This window comes from Canis lupus, chromosome 32, assembly GCF_048164855.1.
Source record: "Canis lupus baileyi chromosome 32, mCanLup2.hap1, whole genome shotgun sequence".
Taxonomy (NCBI): Eukaryota; Metazoa; Chordata; class Mammalia; order Carnivora; family Canidae; genus Canis; species Canis lupus.
In genome coordinates this window covers 42,131,956-42,148,715 of record NC_132869.1, presented here as the reverse complement: position 1 = coordinate 42,148,715, position 16,760 = coordinate 42,131,956, and the positions used below count along the sequence as shown (strand labels likewise).

Here is a 16,760-nt window from a genome sequence, read left to right as displayed (position 1 = left end):
GACGGCCGTCCTGGCACGGATGCATCCCCACGGCCAGGAGAAGGGGTTTGCGGATTGTCCCTGATTTCTCAATTCTCCACCCCGCTGCCCTCACTCCCTTAGCCCAGAGACCACCAACGGCCCTAAACCCAGGTCTGGCTCAGCATGCAGGTAAGGTGTCCACTGGCCCGTGCATGCAACAAGACGTGACACCCCAAATGCCCCCACCTGTCGCAGTGCCTGAAACCCCTGCTTTGTGCTCCTTGCTCTCAGCCACCCTTGCCCAACCCCCTCTGAAACCCAGTTGTGGGTCAGTTTTCAGCTGTCTGGGTGCAGGGACTGTTGGATCCCTCAGTCCTGGGTGACTCGGGCCTAGTCCGAGCTCAGGGGAGCTGCATCCGAGGCCGCCCTGGGTGGGCACCAGAGCTAGGCTTCCTCCCAAGACCGCCAGGGCAGGGGGCTGCGGCCACCCCTCTGCCCCCACCCACAACGCCAAGCCCCCTACCCTCTCTGCCCGCTACTCTCAAGCAGAGGGTCAAGTTGGTTTGCTGGCAAGACACATGGTTCTCATTTTAATTAATTAAAGAAAAATCTAATCACTGCATTAAACTTCTCATTACTCCACTTGAATACCCGTTAAGTAAATTTAATTACCAGAGGATTGGGTTTCCCAGCCTCTTTCATTAGCTTCTGATAAGATGAGAAGCGGGGAGGGAGCTGGGCGGGAGGCAGAACAATGTCATTCGTGACCCGCAGAGGGCAGGGTGGGCACTTCCCCCGGGTTGCCACGGTCAGGCCTCCGTGTCTCCCTGGGGACAGGCTCAGCCCGGGCTCTGGGGGAGACACTCCCCCCCCAGCCACCTTCGGGAAGGGCAAAGCCCGGCGTCCGGCTGAGAGCTTTAACCCAGGCCACTCTTGCTTATTTGTAATTTAGACCCCACCTTCCCCGAAAAGAGTCTGAGGCTACTAAGAACAGCACAAGCTGAAAATTAAGAAATCAGAAGGAGAAAATGAGACAGAGGAGGCCAGAGGTAAGGCTACTGAGCGACCACGTGGCAGCACTCTGAGCCCTAACGAGACGTGGGCCACAAACCAGCCACCTGCTTCCTGGCAGCCAAGGCAAAGAGAGCAACACGCTTCGGCACCGCTGCTGGAACCCACAGAGCGTTCACGGGGACGTGCCTCCCCGTCTGTCGGAAGGGTGCAGCCGAGGAAGGACTCAAGGAGACAGACAGTGGCCGGGGCAGTGAGCAGAGGCCTCCCGGAAAGGGAGGGACCCACACAGGCCCTGAAGGAGGATGCAGAGAGCAAGAAGGGGCACAGGAGGAGGGAGGACCACATGGCTGAGGCTGAAGGCAGAGGGGGAGAGGCGGGGAGCAGAGGGAGGACGAGGAGGCCTGGGGCGGGGCGGGAAAAGCTTCTGGAGAGGAGGGGACAACGGTCCACCCCGTCAGCAGACCCCAGGCTGGGCAGCCCAGCTCGGGGCCACCTTGTCTGCGGGGCGGGAGGTTCTGTGGTGTGAACCCGGGGACCAGCCCGAGGCTACGCTCCCTGAGACCACGACCTCACTCACGGGCTCATTCCTACCCCATTCCTGCTCTTCCCCCTTCCGGGGATCCCGACTGGCAATACTTGCTCTGTGGCTCCTTCCAAATTTGAAGAGGATAGGATGTTCCCAGCTCCCCGGAAAAGGAAGGAGACGAGGACAAGGATTTACGGAGCACCTGCCAGACGCCAGCGCTTCGCACAGATCATTTCGAGTAGCTCTCGAAGCATCCCTGCCCGGTGGGGTCATCATCAGATCAGGAAACCGAGGCTCAGGGAGGCGCAGGGATTTGCCCAAGGACGCGCAGCACATCGGCATCTACCTGGGACTGGCGTCCAGCTGTCCAAGCCGGACAAACTCTACCGCTCATTTGTCACTTGCTTCCCTCAATCGGGGGTGACTCCTTCTGCAGCTAGACTCCAAGCTTCCTTTGGGGAACACCCTCCCTTCGCTCCTGGTCACACGGCTGGGGAGGGACAGGCCCTGACCCCCAGTCCCTTTAGGTTTCCAGGACCTGTGGACCCCGTTAAAGGGTCAGGACGATCCAAACAGGGATCCAATCGGGCCCAAGAGATCAACCCCAGGACTTCTGTTTGTTCCATCAAGAAAGCAGAATTCATCTCCAGCCCTGACCCCAGATTTTAACCTGGGAGCATGTTGCCTCAGAAACTCTTGGCGGACATCCTGTGACCGTGTCATGTGCCACGGCTCCCAAGAGCAGAGCCATCACCCAGGACGAGAAGCAGAGAAATACAGACAGGAAACAGGTCCTGGTCACATTGTTCGAGCCACTGGATCAAGCCCTGCCTGAAGCCCAACCTACCTCTGAACCCTTCAGTTATGTGAGCTGCTAATTTTATTTTATCCAAATGGTTTTTTTTTTTTTTTTTTTTTTTTTTGCCATTGCAACCAAGGGAATTCTGACAGAGACCAAGTTCAGAAAGGTTTCCTTCTTATTCCAGAGACCACGAAAGCCCAGCTGAGTATCCCCAGGAGCCAGGGAGTGAGCAGAGTGAGGATGCCACCTACCGTGACTGCTACTGAGCCCCTCGGAGTCCTGAAGCTTGCAGAGCCCCCAGGCTGGGGTGAGGGGTAGGCTTGGAAGCTGGTCCAGGGACTGGATGGGGGCAGAGCCCTGTAGATGCAGGTGGGAGGCTGGGTGGCCTCACAGGCTCAAGGCAGCCAGGACATGGCCATGGGATCCCTGGAAAACAGGAGAGACAAGGGTGAGCAGTAGGGCTCGTAGCGGGACAGAGGAGCCCGTGGGCACAGGGGCAGGGTGAAGGCAGCTACTTTGGCAAAGGTGAGACCAAAGCCAGCCGAGCTCCTCTGCACACCCTCACATCCCGCCTCTGCTTCCCCCTGTTCACTGCACCCCAGCCCAGGCATCTCTCCTCCCCCTGCCGCACCTCCAGGCTGCAGAAAAGCAACTATGGGGGGGGCTCCTCCGACAGGGAGGGAGAGACGGGGGCAGGCGTGGTCAGAACCCTGGGTCGCCAGAGCACGTGCACCTGCTGCTGGGGAGACGCAGCTTCACCCTCGTGCTGCGGGCTCCTCTCCCAGCAAGTGCCCGGCGCCGGCCTAGGGCTGGAGGCAGCCAGAGCAGCGCAAGGCGAGCGAGGTGGCCGTCCTTCTGCTCTCTAGGCCACACCCCCCAAAGGAGTCCTAGAGAAGACAAGGCACCCCGAGGGAACCGGTGACGCCTTGGGCTGCCCCCAGCCGGGAGACCCCTACCCTGTCCCTATGCCAGCCTCCCCTGGGCGCCGATCTTGGCTGGGGCTACCCTTCCAGAACCCGGACTCTCACCCAGCTTCTCTCGGAGGCCACGCTGGGACCTCTGGAGAGAGAAACAGGGGTGGGTATTTCAGACTCTGGAGGCTACCAGAGGTCCTGGCCTGTGCAAGGTCACTAAGCCTTGTTAGGCTCCTAATGAGTCCTCTGAGCTCTGGGCTGCTGGCCCTTCTTGGCATGATGACATGAGATCCTGAACCATAGCACACGAGGGCTGACGGGGTTTCTGGAAACGTCTCTTGACTAGCACAGTCCAGTAGGGCCTTCTGCAGCAACAGGAATGTTCTATACCCATAATGCCCAGCGTGGCAGCCACCAGCCACGACTGGATTCTGAACCGTGGACACCGTGACTACGAAAGTGATCTGAAAATCTTAATTAATTTCTTTTTTTTTTTTTTTTTTAAAGATTTTATTTTTTAATTCTTATTTATTTATGACAGTCACAGAGAGAGAGAGAGAGGCAGAGACACAGGCAGAGGGAGAAGCAGGCTCCATGCACCGGGAGCCCGACGTGGGATTCGATCCCGGGTCTCCAGGATCGCGCCCTGGGCCAAAGGCAGGCGCCAAACCGCTGCGCCACCCAGGGATCCCTGAAAATCTTAATTAATTTCTATTTAAATCAAAACAGCCACAGGTGGCTTAGTAGCCGCCAGAGGAGACAGCACAGCCCCAGCCCAGCCCCTGGGTCCACGGAGAGGAAGGGATTTGCTCAAGGTCATGCAGGGCGTGTGGGCGAGTGACAGAGACACAAAGGCAAGACCAGAGCCTTGCTGCTCCGGCTCCCGGTGGAGCTCCTGCCCGCCGCCCACGTGGCCTAGGTTGTCCAGGCCGGACGCTTGTCACCCTCACACCCGATGCGCTGCTTTTCCCACCATGCTCAGTGCTGTCACACTGGCCGTGTCGCTGCCCCACTAGCCCTGCTGCCGCTCCTGGAGTAGGCTACAGGCCACCCTCCCGGCCACTGCCGCTGGCCCGGCCCTCGGCCCCCACCCAGAAAGCAGCCTCGGTCGGTATCCATGAGGTTGCCTGGGGAAATCACCACCCACCCCGCATCAGAGATGAGGAAGCGCATCAGGACACCTCTGCCCGATGGAATATTACGCGGCCGTTAAAAATGACAAACATGAGACTGGTAGCAACACGGAGCTACAATGATGCATTTTTTTAAAGATCTTATTTGTTTATTCATGAAATGCAGAGAGAGGGAGGCAGAGACCCAGGCAGAGGGAGAAGCAGGCTCCACGCAGCGAGCCCGATGCAGGACTCGATCCCGGGACCTGGGATCACGCCCCGAGCCTAAGGCAGACGCTCAACTGCCGAGCCACCCGGGCGTCCCGAGTTATAATGATGCTGAGCAAGAAAGCGGAGAAGATGGGGGAGGGTGGGGCCTGGGCGACAGCGGCGTCCGGGGCCCTGTGCTCACGGAGCCCACGCACACCCGCGGCGTCGCCGGCGGCAGATGACAAAACCATCTTGTGGATGGAGGAGCTGAGGCAGAGAAGCCACACGTGCTCCTGGGACACGGGCAGCGAGGGCAGTCGGGGCGTGAGCTCTGGAGTCCTGACCCGAAGGACAGGCTTCCACTGCTGCCTCTCCGTGCCGTGGGGCCTCCTGGGAGCCCCTTCCTTCCTATTTATTTACTCCTCTGATTTAACAAACTCCTCCTAAGCGCCCGCAGTGCGTGGGGAACGCAGCCTCGTGCAATCTGCACGGGAACCGGGGAGGGAGCGAGCGTGATGCCCTTGTTGTTGTTACTACTTTTGGATGAGGAGACCGAGGCATAGAGGAAGCCGCTCGCCTGAGGTCCAGAGCCCCCTGTACCCCCCACATGTTCTCCAAGGTTGCAGGCAAAGGGCAAGGAGGCAGACAGGGAAGACTTGTTGCCTTGGGTTGTTGCAAATACAAGTCTGTGTGTGTGTGTGTGTGTGTGTGTGTGTTTTCCGTTTTAAATTTCACAAAAATTCTTTCGATTCGAAAGAAAACGTTTCAAGAAATGCATGTCTCAAAATTCTTCTTTCAAAAACAAGCACACGCACAAAAATGAACACCTTGCAAGGTCAAGCTCCTGAGGCATCCGAGCGACCGATTACGTGAACATAATCCAGCTCCCAGCAGCAAAGCTCGTGTCTCCAGGCTTTCCTGCCCGTTTCCGGCGCCCTGACCCGCCCCCTCCCCCCCCCCCCACTGCTGGGCGAGACCCGCGCCTCCGAGGTCAGCGGGAAGCAGCCCCAGGCGGAGGGGACTGCAACAATCACCTTCCAGGCGGTGCGGCAGGCCGGCGGGGCGGGCACGCTGCCCGTGGGTCCCTCCGCAGGGCATCCAGCGGCCCTGGCCCTCAGGGGAGGCGACTGGGCCAGGCGGGCACGAGGTTACAGGGCTCCCGGGCAGCGAAGCACGTCTGCGTGCGTGTGCCCCCATGCACGCGGCGCTCCGGGCTGGGCCCGGCCCTCTCGTTAGAGGAGCAGATGACCCCCAGCCACCCGCACACACTCACGCGCACACGAGTGTTCCACCCCGAGCTGCTGCGATACCCACAACTGTATCATCTGCTATTTCTCCTTCACGTGATCCCGAGTTTCCATTTTCTCTCCCCGACTTATTGAGCACGTACTGTGTGCAGGCCGCACGCCAGGCGCGGAGGGCTCTGGGCTACAAAGCAGACAGGTCTGACGCGCCCACGGGAGGGGCACAGAGGACAGGCAGACAAGCAAGGCAGGCGACCGACCGCAAAGAGCAGCAGGTACAACTAAGATCATCAAACCAGGGACGTGAGGGCGGGGCCCTGGGGCGGGGCTGGGGACCATCCTACCTGGGCGGACGCCGCACCTGAACTCACACCTAGAGGGTAGGGAGCCAGGCTCTCCTTGAGCAGCAGCAGGAGCAGGGCAGAGGTGGGCGGGAGGCCGGTGCTCGGGGAGCAGCAGGCAGGAGGGGGGCCCGGCGGGGGGCGTGGGCACAACTATGGGAGATGTGGCTGCGGGGGGAGCGGGGCCTCCGGGCCAGGGCCCGGGTGATGAAAGGTCGCCAGGGAGGTGGGGGGCCGGCCTCCTCGGGGTGCAAAGTTCCCGGGCTGCCGGGTGGAGACTGGCCTTACAGGAGCAGCCGGGAGGGCCCAGCGCCCCACGGGTGGCGAGGCGGGCCGCTGGGGACGTGAGAGCCGGCTCCTGGGCGGGTGGCAGGTGCGACAGTGGGGTAAGGAGAGGAGGCAGGGGGGACTCCCGTCTTCTAGCACACACGTGTCCTTCCTTCACCACCGCCCCACACCCAGCACCCAGCACGGGCCATCCCGGCCTCCCACGCCCCTGCCCCTGCCGCCTCTGATTCCAGAGCCCCTGCTCCCTCCTGGGGCCTGTACACGGCGTGGGAGGAGCAGGAGCGGAGATGCTGGCGAGACTGTCCCAAAAGACAGGACAGGGCTGGACGGGAGAGGGCGCCAGGGGGCTGGCCCAGAGCAGGCCCCGCCCGGGATGGGAGCCGGAGCCAAGCTGGAGCCAGAGCCCGGGCAGGCCCACTTCTGCGTCCTGGCTCCACCCGGACCCCCAGGACCTTCTGCTTCCCCAGGCTCGGCTCGCTCGCCCTCCTCCCCCACACAAGGCGGTGATGAAGAGTCGGTGAAATGAGATATGTCAAGAAGTGGCATTTTTATAAATATTAGCATCCTTCCCCTTTTGTTTTAAAACGACGGGTTAAAAAAGCCAGTTTGGGGGGATCCCTGGGTGGCGCAGCGGTTTGGCGCCTGCCTTTGGCCCAGGGCGTGATCCTGGAGACCCGGGATCGAATCCCATGTCGGGCTCCCAGTGCATGGAGCCTGCTTCTCCCTCTGCCTGTGTCTCTGCCTCTCTCTCTCTCTCTCTCTCTCTCTCTGTGACTATCATAAATAAATAAAAATTTAAAAAAATATTTTTTAAAAAAAGCCAGTTTGGGCTTAGAGGGGCAGCTTCCATCCAGTGTGATAGAAACTCCAGAAGGGCTGCGCAGAGCCCAGGCAAGACAGCAGCACCCTTGAGTTCACCTCCCGAAGCATCCTGCAGCCTAACTGCAAGTCCTCCCCCGTGCGCTCCGGCCGGCCAGGGACGAGGCCCTCCGGCCCCTCGCAGAGGAGGCCCCAGCTGTGGGCTGGCTGCCTCGGGGGTCAGCTACGACTGGGGGCCCAGGTCACGCTGGCTCCAGGGGAGGATTTGCCGCCGCACTGGCAGGGCTGGCCCTTGGCTCTGCTGGAGACAATTTTTCTTTTTTTTTTTTTTTTTCTTTTTCTGGCAGGGACTAGGATGGAAGCTTGGAGGTAGGTCCAGCCCGAAAGGGGCCGATTAGGGAGGCAGGGTCCCCCGACCAAGCCCTCCACGTGCCCCAGGAATGGGCCACAGTATCCAGGCGTTACCAGAGCCTGGGGAAGCTCCGTGGGAGCTCCAAGGGCCACTACGCACAGGGGCCAGGACCTCCGGGCAGCTGCGAGCAGCAGACACAGAGGCTGCGTGAACCAGCTGCTTCAGCTCTGGAGCCAGCGCAGCCACTTCCAGAAAGCCATGCCCGGGCATCTAGGTCCCGGCGAGAAGGTCTGTGATAACATGAAATCTGCCCACGGAGACCCTGACAGGAAGAGGCGGGCCTAGCACCCATGTTCCCCGGGGAAGCCTCAAAAGGCCTGGTCATGATTTTAGGTCCCTGACAAAGACACGCAGCGTTTGCATGCCCAGAGAGTGGAGCTAAGCCCAGGGAATAAGAGATTCTAGGGGGGACAGATGCCTGTCCATCATGAGGGGTAGTGAGCTCCCTGTCCCTGGGGGCATGCAAGCAGAGGTCTGGCAACATGGTATGTTGGGCAGGAATTTTGCACTAAATGCAGAGGTTGCTTTCAGCCGCGTGTTGAATTCTAGCAGCATAGGCGTCAGGCAGGATTAGGTTGCCTGGATCAAAGTGGGAGCCACAGAGAGTGAAGGGAAAGCAAGCGAGTGGCCAGAATAAATCACTGAACGTTCCCAAATATTCTCTGACCCGGATCTTCTGCTCATCCCGCGAGGTACACAGGGCAGGGTGACTAACCCATTTATAGGATGAGGCAACTGAGGCCCAGACAGGAAATGGGACCAGCTGAAGGTCCCACAGCATATCAGCCCCAGATTCTGGGCTGACGGCCCCACAGCAGAGGCCTTCCCCGCCTGCACCCCTCATGGTGACCCCACCGCCCCTGCCCCGGAAGGAGCAGAAATCTCTCCGCCACCTGGGGTTTCATCCAGTTGCCGAGACCCTTCGTTCCTGACGCTTCGAGGTTCTTTGTGCTCGGCCCCCTGTGCCCTGGGAGGGGAGTCCCAGCCCGGGAGGTCCGTCCTCCCAGGCTGCCGGGGCCCCGGTCTTCCATCCTCCCCACTCCTTCCCCTGAGTCCAGCCACTGCCCCGACGTGGCTTCCTTCAAATCAGGCACTAGGCTTTGCCCAGGAAGTGGACTCAAGGAGACGGGCCCCTCCACCTTGGCCTCATTCTTCTCCTCGCACCTACGTGGGCGGCTCGTGCGCGGGGGAACCAGAACCGTCCCTGCCAGGCACCCCCCGACCACTTGCCCTTCTCCTATCCAGAGGGCATCGGGCAGGGCAGGTGGGAGCCTCCGGAGGGGGCGTCTCTCAGGGCAGCCACCTCTAGTGCCACCCCCCCCACACACCACGGCCTGAGCCCTCAGGATGCTCTTCCTCTCCAGGTGAGGGAATGAAGCCTCAGAGAGATTAGGGAACCCGTCCAAATTCAAACTACTAAATTGAACAGAAACAGCTTGTAAGGCTGGGAGTCAGGATTCGAACCCAGGACCGGCTGAGGCCCAACACGCCCCGCGTTGCTGGCACAGGAGTACGAGGCAGCTCCGAAGGCAGCCTGGTGAGCAGATGACGGGGGCGAGAAGGCAGGACAAGGGCAAGACTCTGGGCGGCGGGGACGGGTGAACTGACAAGTGGCTCCCGCAGGGGCCGGGCTGGGACAGCCCAGAAGTCACCCTTTTGATCAATGGAAAGCCACCAAGTGCCACTTTGCTGCCATCTGCCCTCCAGTCCAGCCCCGGGCGTCCCCAGATCCTTCCCCGGGTGTCCGGGCCTGAGCGGCACGTGGAGCCTCCCGCCTGGGGAGTTGCCCGTCGCGGGGGTGCAAGCCCGGGGCAGGGGGGCGGCGGGCAGAGGGAGGGGGCAGGGCCGGGCGTCCACGCGCCCCGCCGGCCGCCGAGCCCCTCCGCTGTCCCCGGAGCGTGCGGGGTTGGAGCCACAGCCTCTCTGCTGAATCCTGAAGAAGGAAAATACCTTTTTTTTTTTTCCAAGAAAGAGAGAGAGAGAGAGAGGCAGGGAGGGAGGAGGGAGCCGCGGGGAGGAGGAGGGAAAGCAGGCGGGAGAAACCTACCGTCGCCGCAGTCAAGGTCACAGGCCTGTGGTTGCGGGGCGCGGGCAAGGAGCCTTTAATCTGAGCTCAGGCCGCGGCATCTAGACGCTCGAGCCGGAGGACATCACTGCCCTGAGTGATCTGTCGCCTTCTATTAGGCTAAATATCTCTGTCTAATGGGGAATTATCCTCCGAAAAGGCAAACCGCCGGCCTCTGCAGGGAGGGGGCGCGGCGGGAACCTCTCGTCGTGAGGGTTCTCCCACGGGAGGGGGGAGGCAGGGAGGAACAGGACCAACTCAGAAAGCCACCCCCCACCCACACCCCCTCCCCGGAAAGTCACAGTCAGCAGCTGTTGGGTGCTTCTGGCGGGCGCCAGCCTCCCTCCCCCTCCTCCTCAGACTCTGCCTCCCTGCCTCCACTCTGGAGCCGGAGAAGGTGCCAGAGCCCGGGTGGAGGCCTGACAGCGCGGGGGGACGGCCGGTGACCCCGGGGGGGGCCTCCGAGCCTCTCTGAACCTGCTCCCCCATCTTCTGGACGGAGCTGTAACAGCCACCCACCGGGCGGCGGCGCCGGGCAGGGGAGGAGGCTGGCACCGGCCCAGCGGGGAGGCGCCCAGGACAGCCTGGCTCTGCTCTGCCCACTGGAGCGCACCGCCCCTGCAGCCCCTCCTCCAGGACACACGCACTCCAGGAACCGCTCGTGAGTATCTCCTGCAGCGTCCGACCCGCCGGGCGAGCCCTCCCAGGTCCCTGGGCCCGGGTGGCACATCCTTCGCCCCGTGTCCCCCAAGCCCCCTTCCAGGTCGGGGCACCCAGAGCTCTGCCCAGGTTTGCAGGCTCAGAGGCAGGGCCCGGGTGCTCTGGAAGGTAACAGGCAGAGGAAGGCGGTCAGCGCCCGGGGAAGCAGGAGTGCGTGAGAGCAAGGGGGTGGCCAGACCGCCTGCAGGACCGTCAGGGCACGAGGCGGGGCCGGGGCAGGGCAGAGCAGCACAGAGCCGGGGCTGCGGCTGGGTTCCCCGCACAGTGCTGACAAGCCGGAGGCTCGGGCCAAGAGGTCCCAGGGGGCACGAGGGGCAGGGCTGGCCCAAGAGGGGGCACGGGTCAAGTGGCTCCAGCCGGGGGGGCGGGGGGGGGTGCAGGGCAGTAGGGCGGGGAGCCGGGGGCGACCCTGCAGACCCCGCTCCTCGGGATTCCGCGGCCCGTCGTCTGCGGCAAAGCCCTGGGCGGCTCGGGGGAGCCTCTGCTGCAGACACCTGCTGCTCCTGCGCAGCCGGCTGGGCCAGGAAGGCCGCTGCGAGGGCGATTCCAGAACAAGTGACTGCAGCCCAGGGGGCCCCAGGAGGGAAGGCCTCCCCCAGGGTAGGTTGGGGCTGCTGGGCTGCCCACGTCCCACTGCAGACCCGAAGGGCCAGCCCAGAGTCCCCACGGCGGGGCGGGGGTGCAACTCATTCATTCATTCAGTCCGTCAGTCCGTCAGCAAATGCTCTCTAATGCTTTCTGTGAACTAGAGGTACAAGCACCCCCAAGGTCCTGCATCAGGGCATTCACAGCCTAATGGGACAAGTGCGTACATGGAGCCCCCAGGGAGACAAGGCCAGCGATCCAGGGACTGCACCAGAGTGAGCCCAGCTTGCTGGGGAAACGGCAGGAGGCCTCCAATCCAGGAGGGCTTCCAGGGGAAGGGTCCTTGAAGAAAGGCCTTAGGGGAAAAGGAACTGGGTTTATTTATTTTAGTTTTTTAAAAAATATTTTATTTATTTATTAATGAGAGACAGAGAGAAAGGCAGAGACACAGGCCGAGGGAGAAGCAGGCTCCATGCAGGGAGCCCGACGCAGGACTCTGGGGTCACGCCCTGGGCTGAAGGAGGTGCTAAACCGTTGAGCCACCCAGGCTGCCCAGGAACTGGCTTTAAAAGCAGTGGAGCGAGGTCTGCAGGCAGAGGGGCAGCCTGTGCCAATGCCCGGGGGCATGGACGGCGGGCGGAGGGGGAGACCGCTCCTCTCCCTCGGGGAGGGCCCTGGGTGCAGAGGCAGGGCCTTAGCTCTAACCTGGAGAGCCTCGGGCAGCCTGAAGGGTTGGTTCTAAGTGGGTAGTGACAGGGCCCAGTGAGGACGGACTACACAGGAGGAGACAGGGAGCGGGGAGTCGGGAGGGAAGGTGGGGCCCAGGGCAGGCAAAGGGTGCGGAGGAGGGGCGGGCGCAAGAGCGCCTGGGAGGCCAAGCCTGCAGAGCGAAGGCGAAGGCGGCGGCGACGTGGTGGGACGGGAGCACCGGCCCCGCCAGCACGAGGGCCACCAGCCCAGACGGCGCCGTCAACGTGCTCGAGTCTTTTTCAAATCCAGCAGCTGCTCGGATCGCACACGTTCAGGTGAGCAGGTGCGCCGGGGCTTCGTGACTGGGTTCACTAGCGCAACAGGCATCTGTGCAGCGCCCACTCTGTCCCGGGGGGGGGGGGGGTGCCGAGAGCCAGGAGAGCTGCCCAGGAGGTTCCCCGGAGGCACGGGGCGGGCGGGCAAGCAGGGCTGCTGCCACGGCCCGGCCCGAGAGCCCCTCGGCCACGCGGGGGCCAGTCCCCGCAGACTCCGGGGGCCTCGCAACGCCTCTGCTCCCTTGACTTCTACTGACCCGAGTTTAAGTGCCCAGCAGCTGGGGAGTGGCCGGGAGGGCGGCCACGCGGGGGGCCGGGAAGTGGGGGGATGCAGAAGAGGTGGGGGCTGCGGCCGTGGGGGGCCTGGTTCTTGCCACACTGTAGGGTTCCTCAACAATCAGGCGAGCTGCCAGGTGGAGGGGGGTGAGAAGGGGGCTGGGGTGCGCCCAGGGGGAGGGCCTCACGGCCACGGGCCCCCTAAGAGCACGCACAACCTTGCGAGCTGCTCCCCCAACTGCCCCTCGCCCACCCCACCCGGCGCGTGCCTGGCCCTGCCCCAGCTACAGCCCTGGGAGGAACCGACAGAAGGCAAAAGGGAGGATCCACTCCTGGGAGAAGGGGCGGAGCCTGGGAGGCTTCACAGAGGTGGTGGCTTCTTAACTGCTCCAGGCCTCACCTTGCTCTTCCACGAAATGGGACTGCTATCCTCCTCCCCGTCTTCTTCCTCCCCCTCCTCCCCCTCTTCCTCCTCCTCCTCCCATCTTCCTCCTCCTCCCCTCCTCCTCCCCCTCCTCCTCCCCTCCCCCCCTCCTCCCAATGACGACAGCTGAAGCACGTGCAGCGCTCAGTCTGCGCTAGGCCCTGTGTGAGCACCTGGTGCCCAGAGATGGAGGCAGGGAAGAGGCGAAGCCTGGCACACTCCTAGACCCCCTTCTGCTGGTGTTGGGTGGCAGGCAAGGTGGGAGTGGCTGGTGGCGGGAGAGCGCCAGGTGCTTCCAGCCTCCGGAGCTGAGTAAGTGGAGTGGGGGCGGGGCTGCAGGGGCAGGGAGGCTTCCAGAGCCAGGTCGGGGCTGCGCAGGGCTGCGGTGGCGGCGCCTCAACCCAGCCCTCGCTGCGGTGCTGAGTGTGGCCTGCACCTGCGCTTCCCCCATCCTGCCCTCCCAGGACCAACCTCACCCACATGCCAGGCTCCAGAAGTCCTAGGGCTCGAAGCAGGCAGGGGTGGAGGGAGAAGGAGGGAAGAGGAGACAAGCAGCTGTGGCCCGCGCCGTGTGCGTGTGTGTGTCTACGCGGGAATTGCACAGTAGCCCGGAGGGTGGGACTACTCCCACTTAATGAGGGAGCAAGCTCCCGGGGGTAGTGCCCCTTGCCCGAGGTCACAACCGGGACTCACACCTACAACTGTCTGTTGAATGGACCCGGAGGTGGATGCCAGAGGCCAAGAGGGCTCGCGGGGTTGAAGGTGGAGGGCGTGTCAAGCAGTCAGCAGGCCCAGGACGGGTCTTTAGGGGCAAACTCTTCCTGACACCCTTCCCAGTGGCTGCAGGTCGTCCCGTACCCACGGCTGGTGGCGGCGGGGCAGGTGGGGGGTGGATGGGGCAGTTTGAGAAGATGAGGCAGGAGAGGGTGAGAGAGGTCTCTCCTCTGGCTTCCAGCAGCCCTCTGCCCCACTCACCCCTGCCCCAAAGCATCCCAGCTCCCTGGTGGGTGGGGCACCTAGGAGGCCCTTGCACGTGGCTGGGGGTGTGGTTAAAGGGAGATGAAACTCCGCCCAGAGCTACGACAAGGCCACCTGCGGCCCAGGGACAAGGAGCACCGGGAAGGCCTAGGAGAAGGGGTTGCAGTGCCCGGACCCCCGCAGGCGCAGCATCATCCCTTTGAGTCCTCAGAAATGTGCAGTTTCCAGAATGCTGAGCCTGGGCGAGGCACCACCCGGGAATATCGGCCGGGGGAGAGAGGGCCCTGAGGGTGGCCCCTTCCGCTACTAACACACTATGCTTCTTGGCACAAGTGTCATCCCCTCTCTGGTCCCCAGGTGCCCCGTCTGCAGAGGCTGGCGCACACCTGACGGGGCTGGTGGGGCCCCCAACACGCCACCCCTCCCCACGCCTGAGCTGACTGCGGGCCGTGAGCCCGGCGCCATCCTCCAGGCCTTCCCTTAGCCTCTCAACAAGGCCTTGACGCAATCAGCAGCAGCACCCCATTTGCTAGGAGAGCACCCCGAGGCTCCGGCGTGAGAAGGGCCCTTCCCAGGGGTCCAGGAAGAGGCGCAGACAAGGCCCCTGGAGCGCAGCTCGTCCAGCACCGGCCGTGGCTCCAGGCTTCCACCTGCACCACCACCCCCCCCCCCCCCCCGCGCAGCCGCAGCTCCATCCGTGGCCAAGCCCTCCTCCTTCTAGACTTCACCCCTGCCCAGGTGCCCCCGTCCCGCCTGTGCTCCTGGCACGGCCCTGACCAGAGCACACAGCATCATCGGCTCGTGCTCCTCCTCTCAGCAGCTCCTTGAGCGGCGGGAGCTGTCTCCCTCTCCTTTCTAGGCCCCAGCCTGGGACACGGACGGACTGGCCTGGGAGCCGGCAGGGGTGCGTGAGAACCGGGGGGACAACTGCAGGACCGTCACCGTCCCCTCCACCGCCCCACCGAGCTTCAGGTGCCCCAGCGTGGACAGAGCCGCTCCCATCCGCCTCACAGGCCCGCCGGGGTTTCCAGAACAGCGCCCGTAAGCCGGGGGGGCGGGGGGGGGCTGCTGACCCTCCGTCCACCCCGCCCTCCAGGGACCTCACCCAAATCCTGCACCGCGTCTCCCCATCAGATTGTCCGAATGGCCTACAAACGGGCAGACTCATCACCGAGATGCCTGAGGCCAACAGAAGGGCCAGGAAGCCCCCAGAGAACTGGCCCGGGGCTCAGAATCCCATTATTAGAATGTGATTCCTCTGTGGGCTCGTGAGTGTCCGGTTTCCACCAGGGTGAGGAGCCCGGGAGAGGGGACATCTAGGAACACTGGCAGCAGGTGACAGGGCCCTGGGGCTCCGGCCCCTCCTCTCTGAGGACCTACCCAGCGTCGTGGCGCAAGCGTCTTCCTCTCTTGGCCTCCGCCACCCGCTCTGTAGATGAGGTGTCCGGGCCTCCACGAGGCAGGGTGGCCCTCTTCACACTATTTCCTAAAGGAGGCAAAACAGGAAAATGCTTGTAGGGTGATGCCAGCGCGGTGGGAAGGACCCTCCAAAGCTCTCGAACTCAGGACCACGGCAGCCCAGCGCCTCCACTCAGACTGTCGCCTCCCCTTCCCTTCCAACAAAGGGGCAAAGCCAAACTGCCGGGCTTGATGGGGTCCCACCGGCAAGCCCCCCCCCCCCCCCCCCAGTCCTAGCCCCGTGAGGACAGGACCTGGCCCAGGAGGATCCCTAGTCCGTCCTCAGGCCCAGCCAGCCTCCCCCGGGAGCCCCAGCCCGAGGGAGGCTGAACTAACAGCCCCCCCACCCCCACCCCCACCCCGTGCACACGGGAAAGGGAGCAAGTGGGCCTGAGTGTGCAGGGCTCTGCTGAGAGCTCGCTGCCCCGGGGGTGCTCAGGGAGCCCGGGAAGGGGGGAGGGACAGAGACCCTGCTCCCAGCCCCACTGCGGGACGAGCTGCCTGACCTGAGTCACTCTGCCTCTGTGAGTCCCAGTCTCCTGGTCTCCAAGAATAAAACGCACCCAGAGGGGCCGGCACATGGCAATTCTGGACAAGCCACCGACACGGTGACCAGATTCCTGGCCAGCGCTTTGGCTTTCGCACATCAAGGCCCAGAGTAAGCGATGTCGGCCTTGGGCACTTAAGTAATAAGCCCCTTGGGGGAGGGGAGCCCTGGGAGCCCAGAGGGAGCGTGGCCGTGGAGGGTGTGGGGCCGGCCCCAGGGGCCTCCACCAGAGAGCCTGAGCCCTGGCCCTGGTCACGCACTGAGCCCCCATCCTGCTCACCTGCTGATCCCTGATCCTGCTCTCCCATGAGCCCTGATCCTACCCACACACTGAGCCCCCATCCTGCTCATCTACTGAGCCCTGATCCTACCCACATACTGAGCCCTGATCCTACCCATACACTGAGCCCTGATCCTACCCACACACTGAGCCCCCATCCTGCTCACCTACTGACCCCTGATCCTGCCCATACACTGAGCCCTGATCCTACCCATACACTGAGTCCCCATCCTACCCACACACTGAGCCCTGATCCTACCCACACACTGAGCCCCCATCCTGCTCACCTACTGACCCCTGATCCTACCCATACACTGAGCCCTGATCCTACCCACACACCGAGCCCCCATCCTGCTCACCTACTGACCCCTGATCCTGCCCTCCATGAGCCCCGGCCCTGGTCACACACCGAGCCCCGCCCCAGTCACCAGCTACTGCGTCCAGTCCACACCAGAGGCCAATGTCATAGCCGGCCCCGAGGAGGGCTGCTGGGTTCCCATCCTCTCGTGGAAAACCTGCTGGTTTAATTTTCACATGAACCAGCCCATTCCTGTGTGCCCCCTGGTCCCTTGTGCCTCCTGTTCACACCCTCCCCGTACCTTCCGGGAAGGCGCTTCCCCCCCCCCCCCCCCCCCCGCCCACAGCTCCACACCCATCATCCTGGCCATGTTTCCTAGGCACCCCGACCAGTTCTGTCCCCTGACCACAAGCCTGCCGTCGCGGCCTTTGGTATGTTTTTCCTCTCGGACCTCAGAAGAT

At 63.0% G+C, this 16,760-nt stretch overlaps 1 protein-coding gene across 2 annotated transcripts in view; it reads right to left on the bottom strand.

Annotated features, from left to right (window-relative positions):
• Positions 1-2,689, bottom strand: part of LINGO1 (leucine rich repeat and Ig domain containing 1) — a 69,342-nt gene extending 66,653 nt beyond the window's left edge. The window contains exon 1 of one of the 2 annotated variants that reach the window (XM_072809754.1): positions 2,555-2,689. The gene's annotated coding sequence lies outside the window, so the exon portion shown is untranslated. The remainder of the gene's footprint in view (positions 1-2,554) is intronic. The other variant, XM_072809755.1, reaches the window with a different exon arrangement.
• Between the last annotated feature and the right edge of the window lie 14,071 nt (positions 2,690-16,760).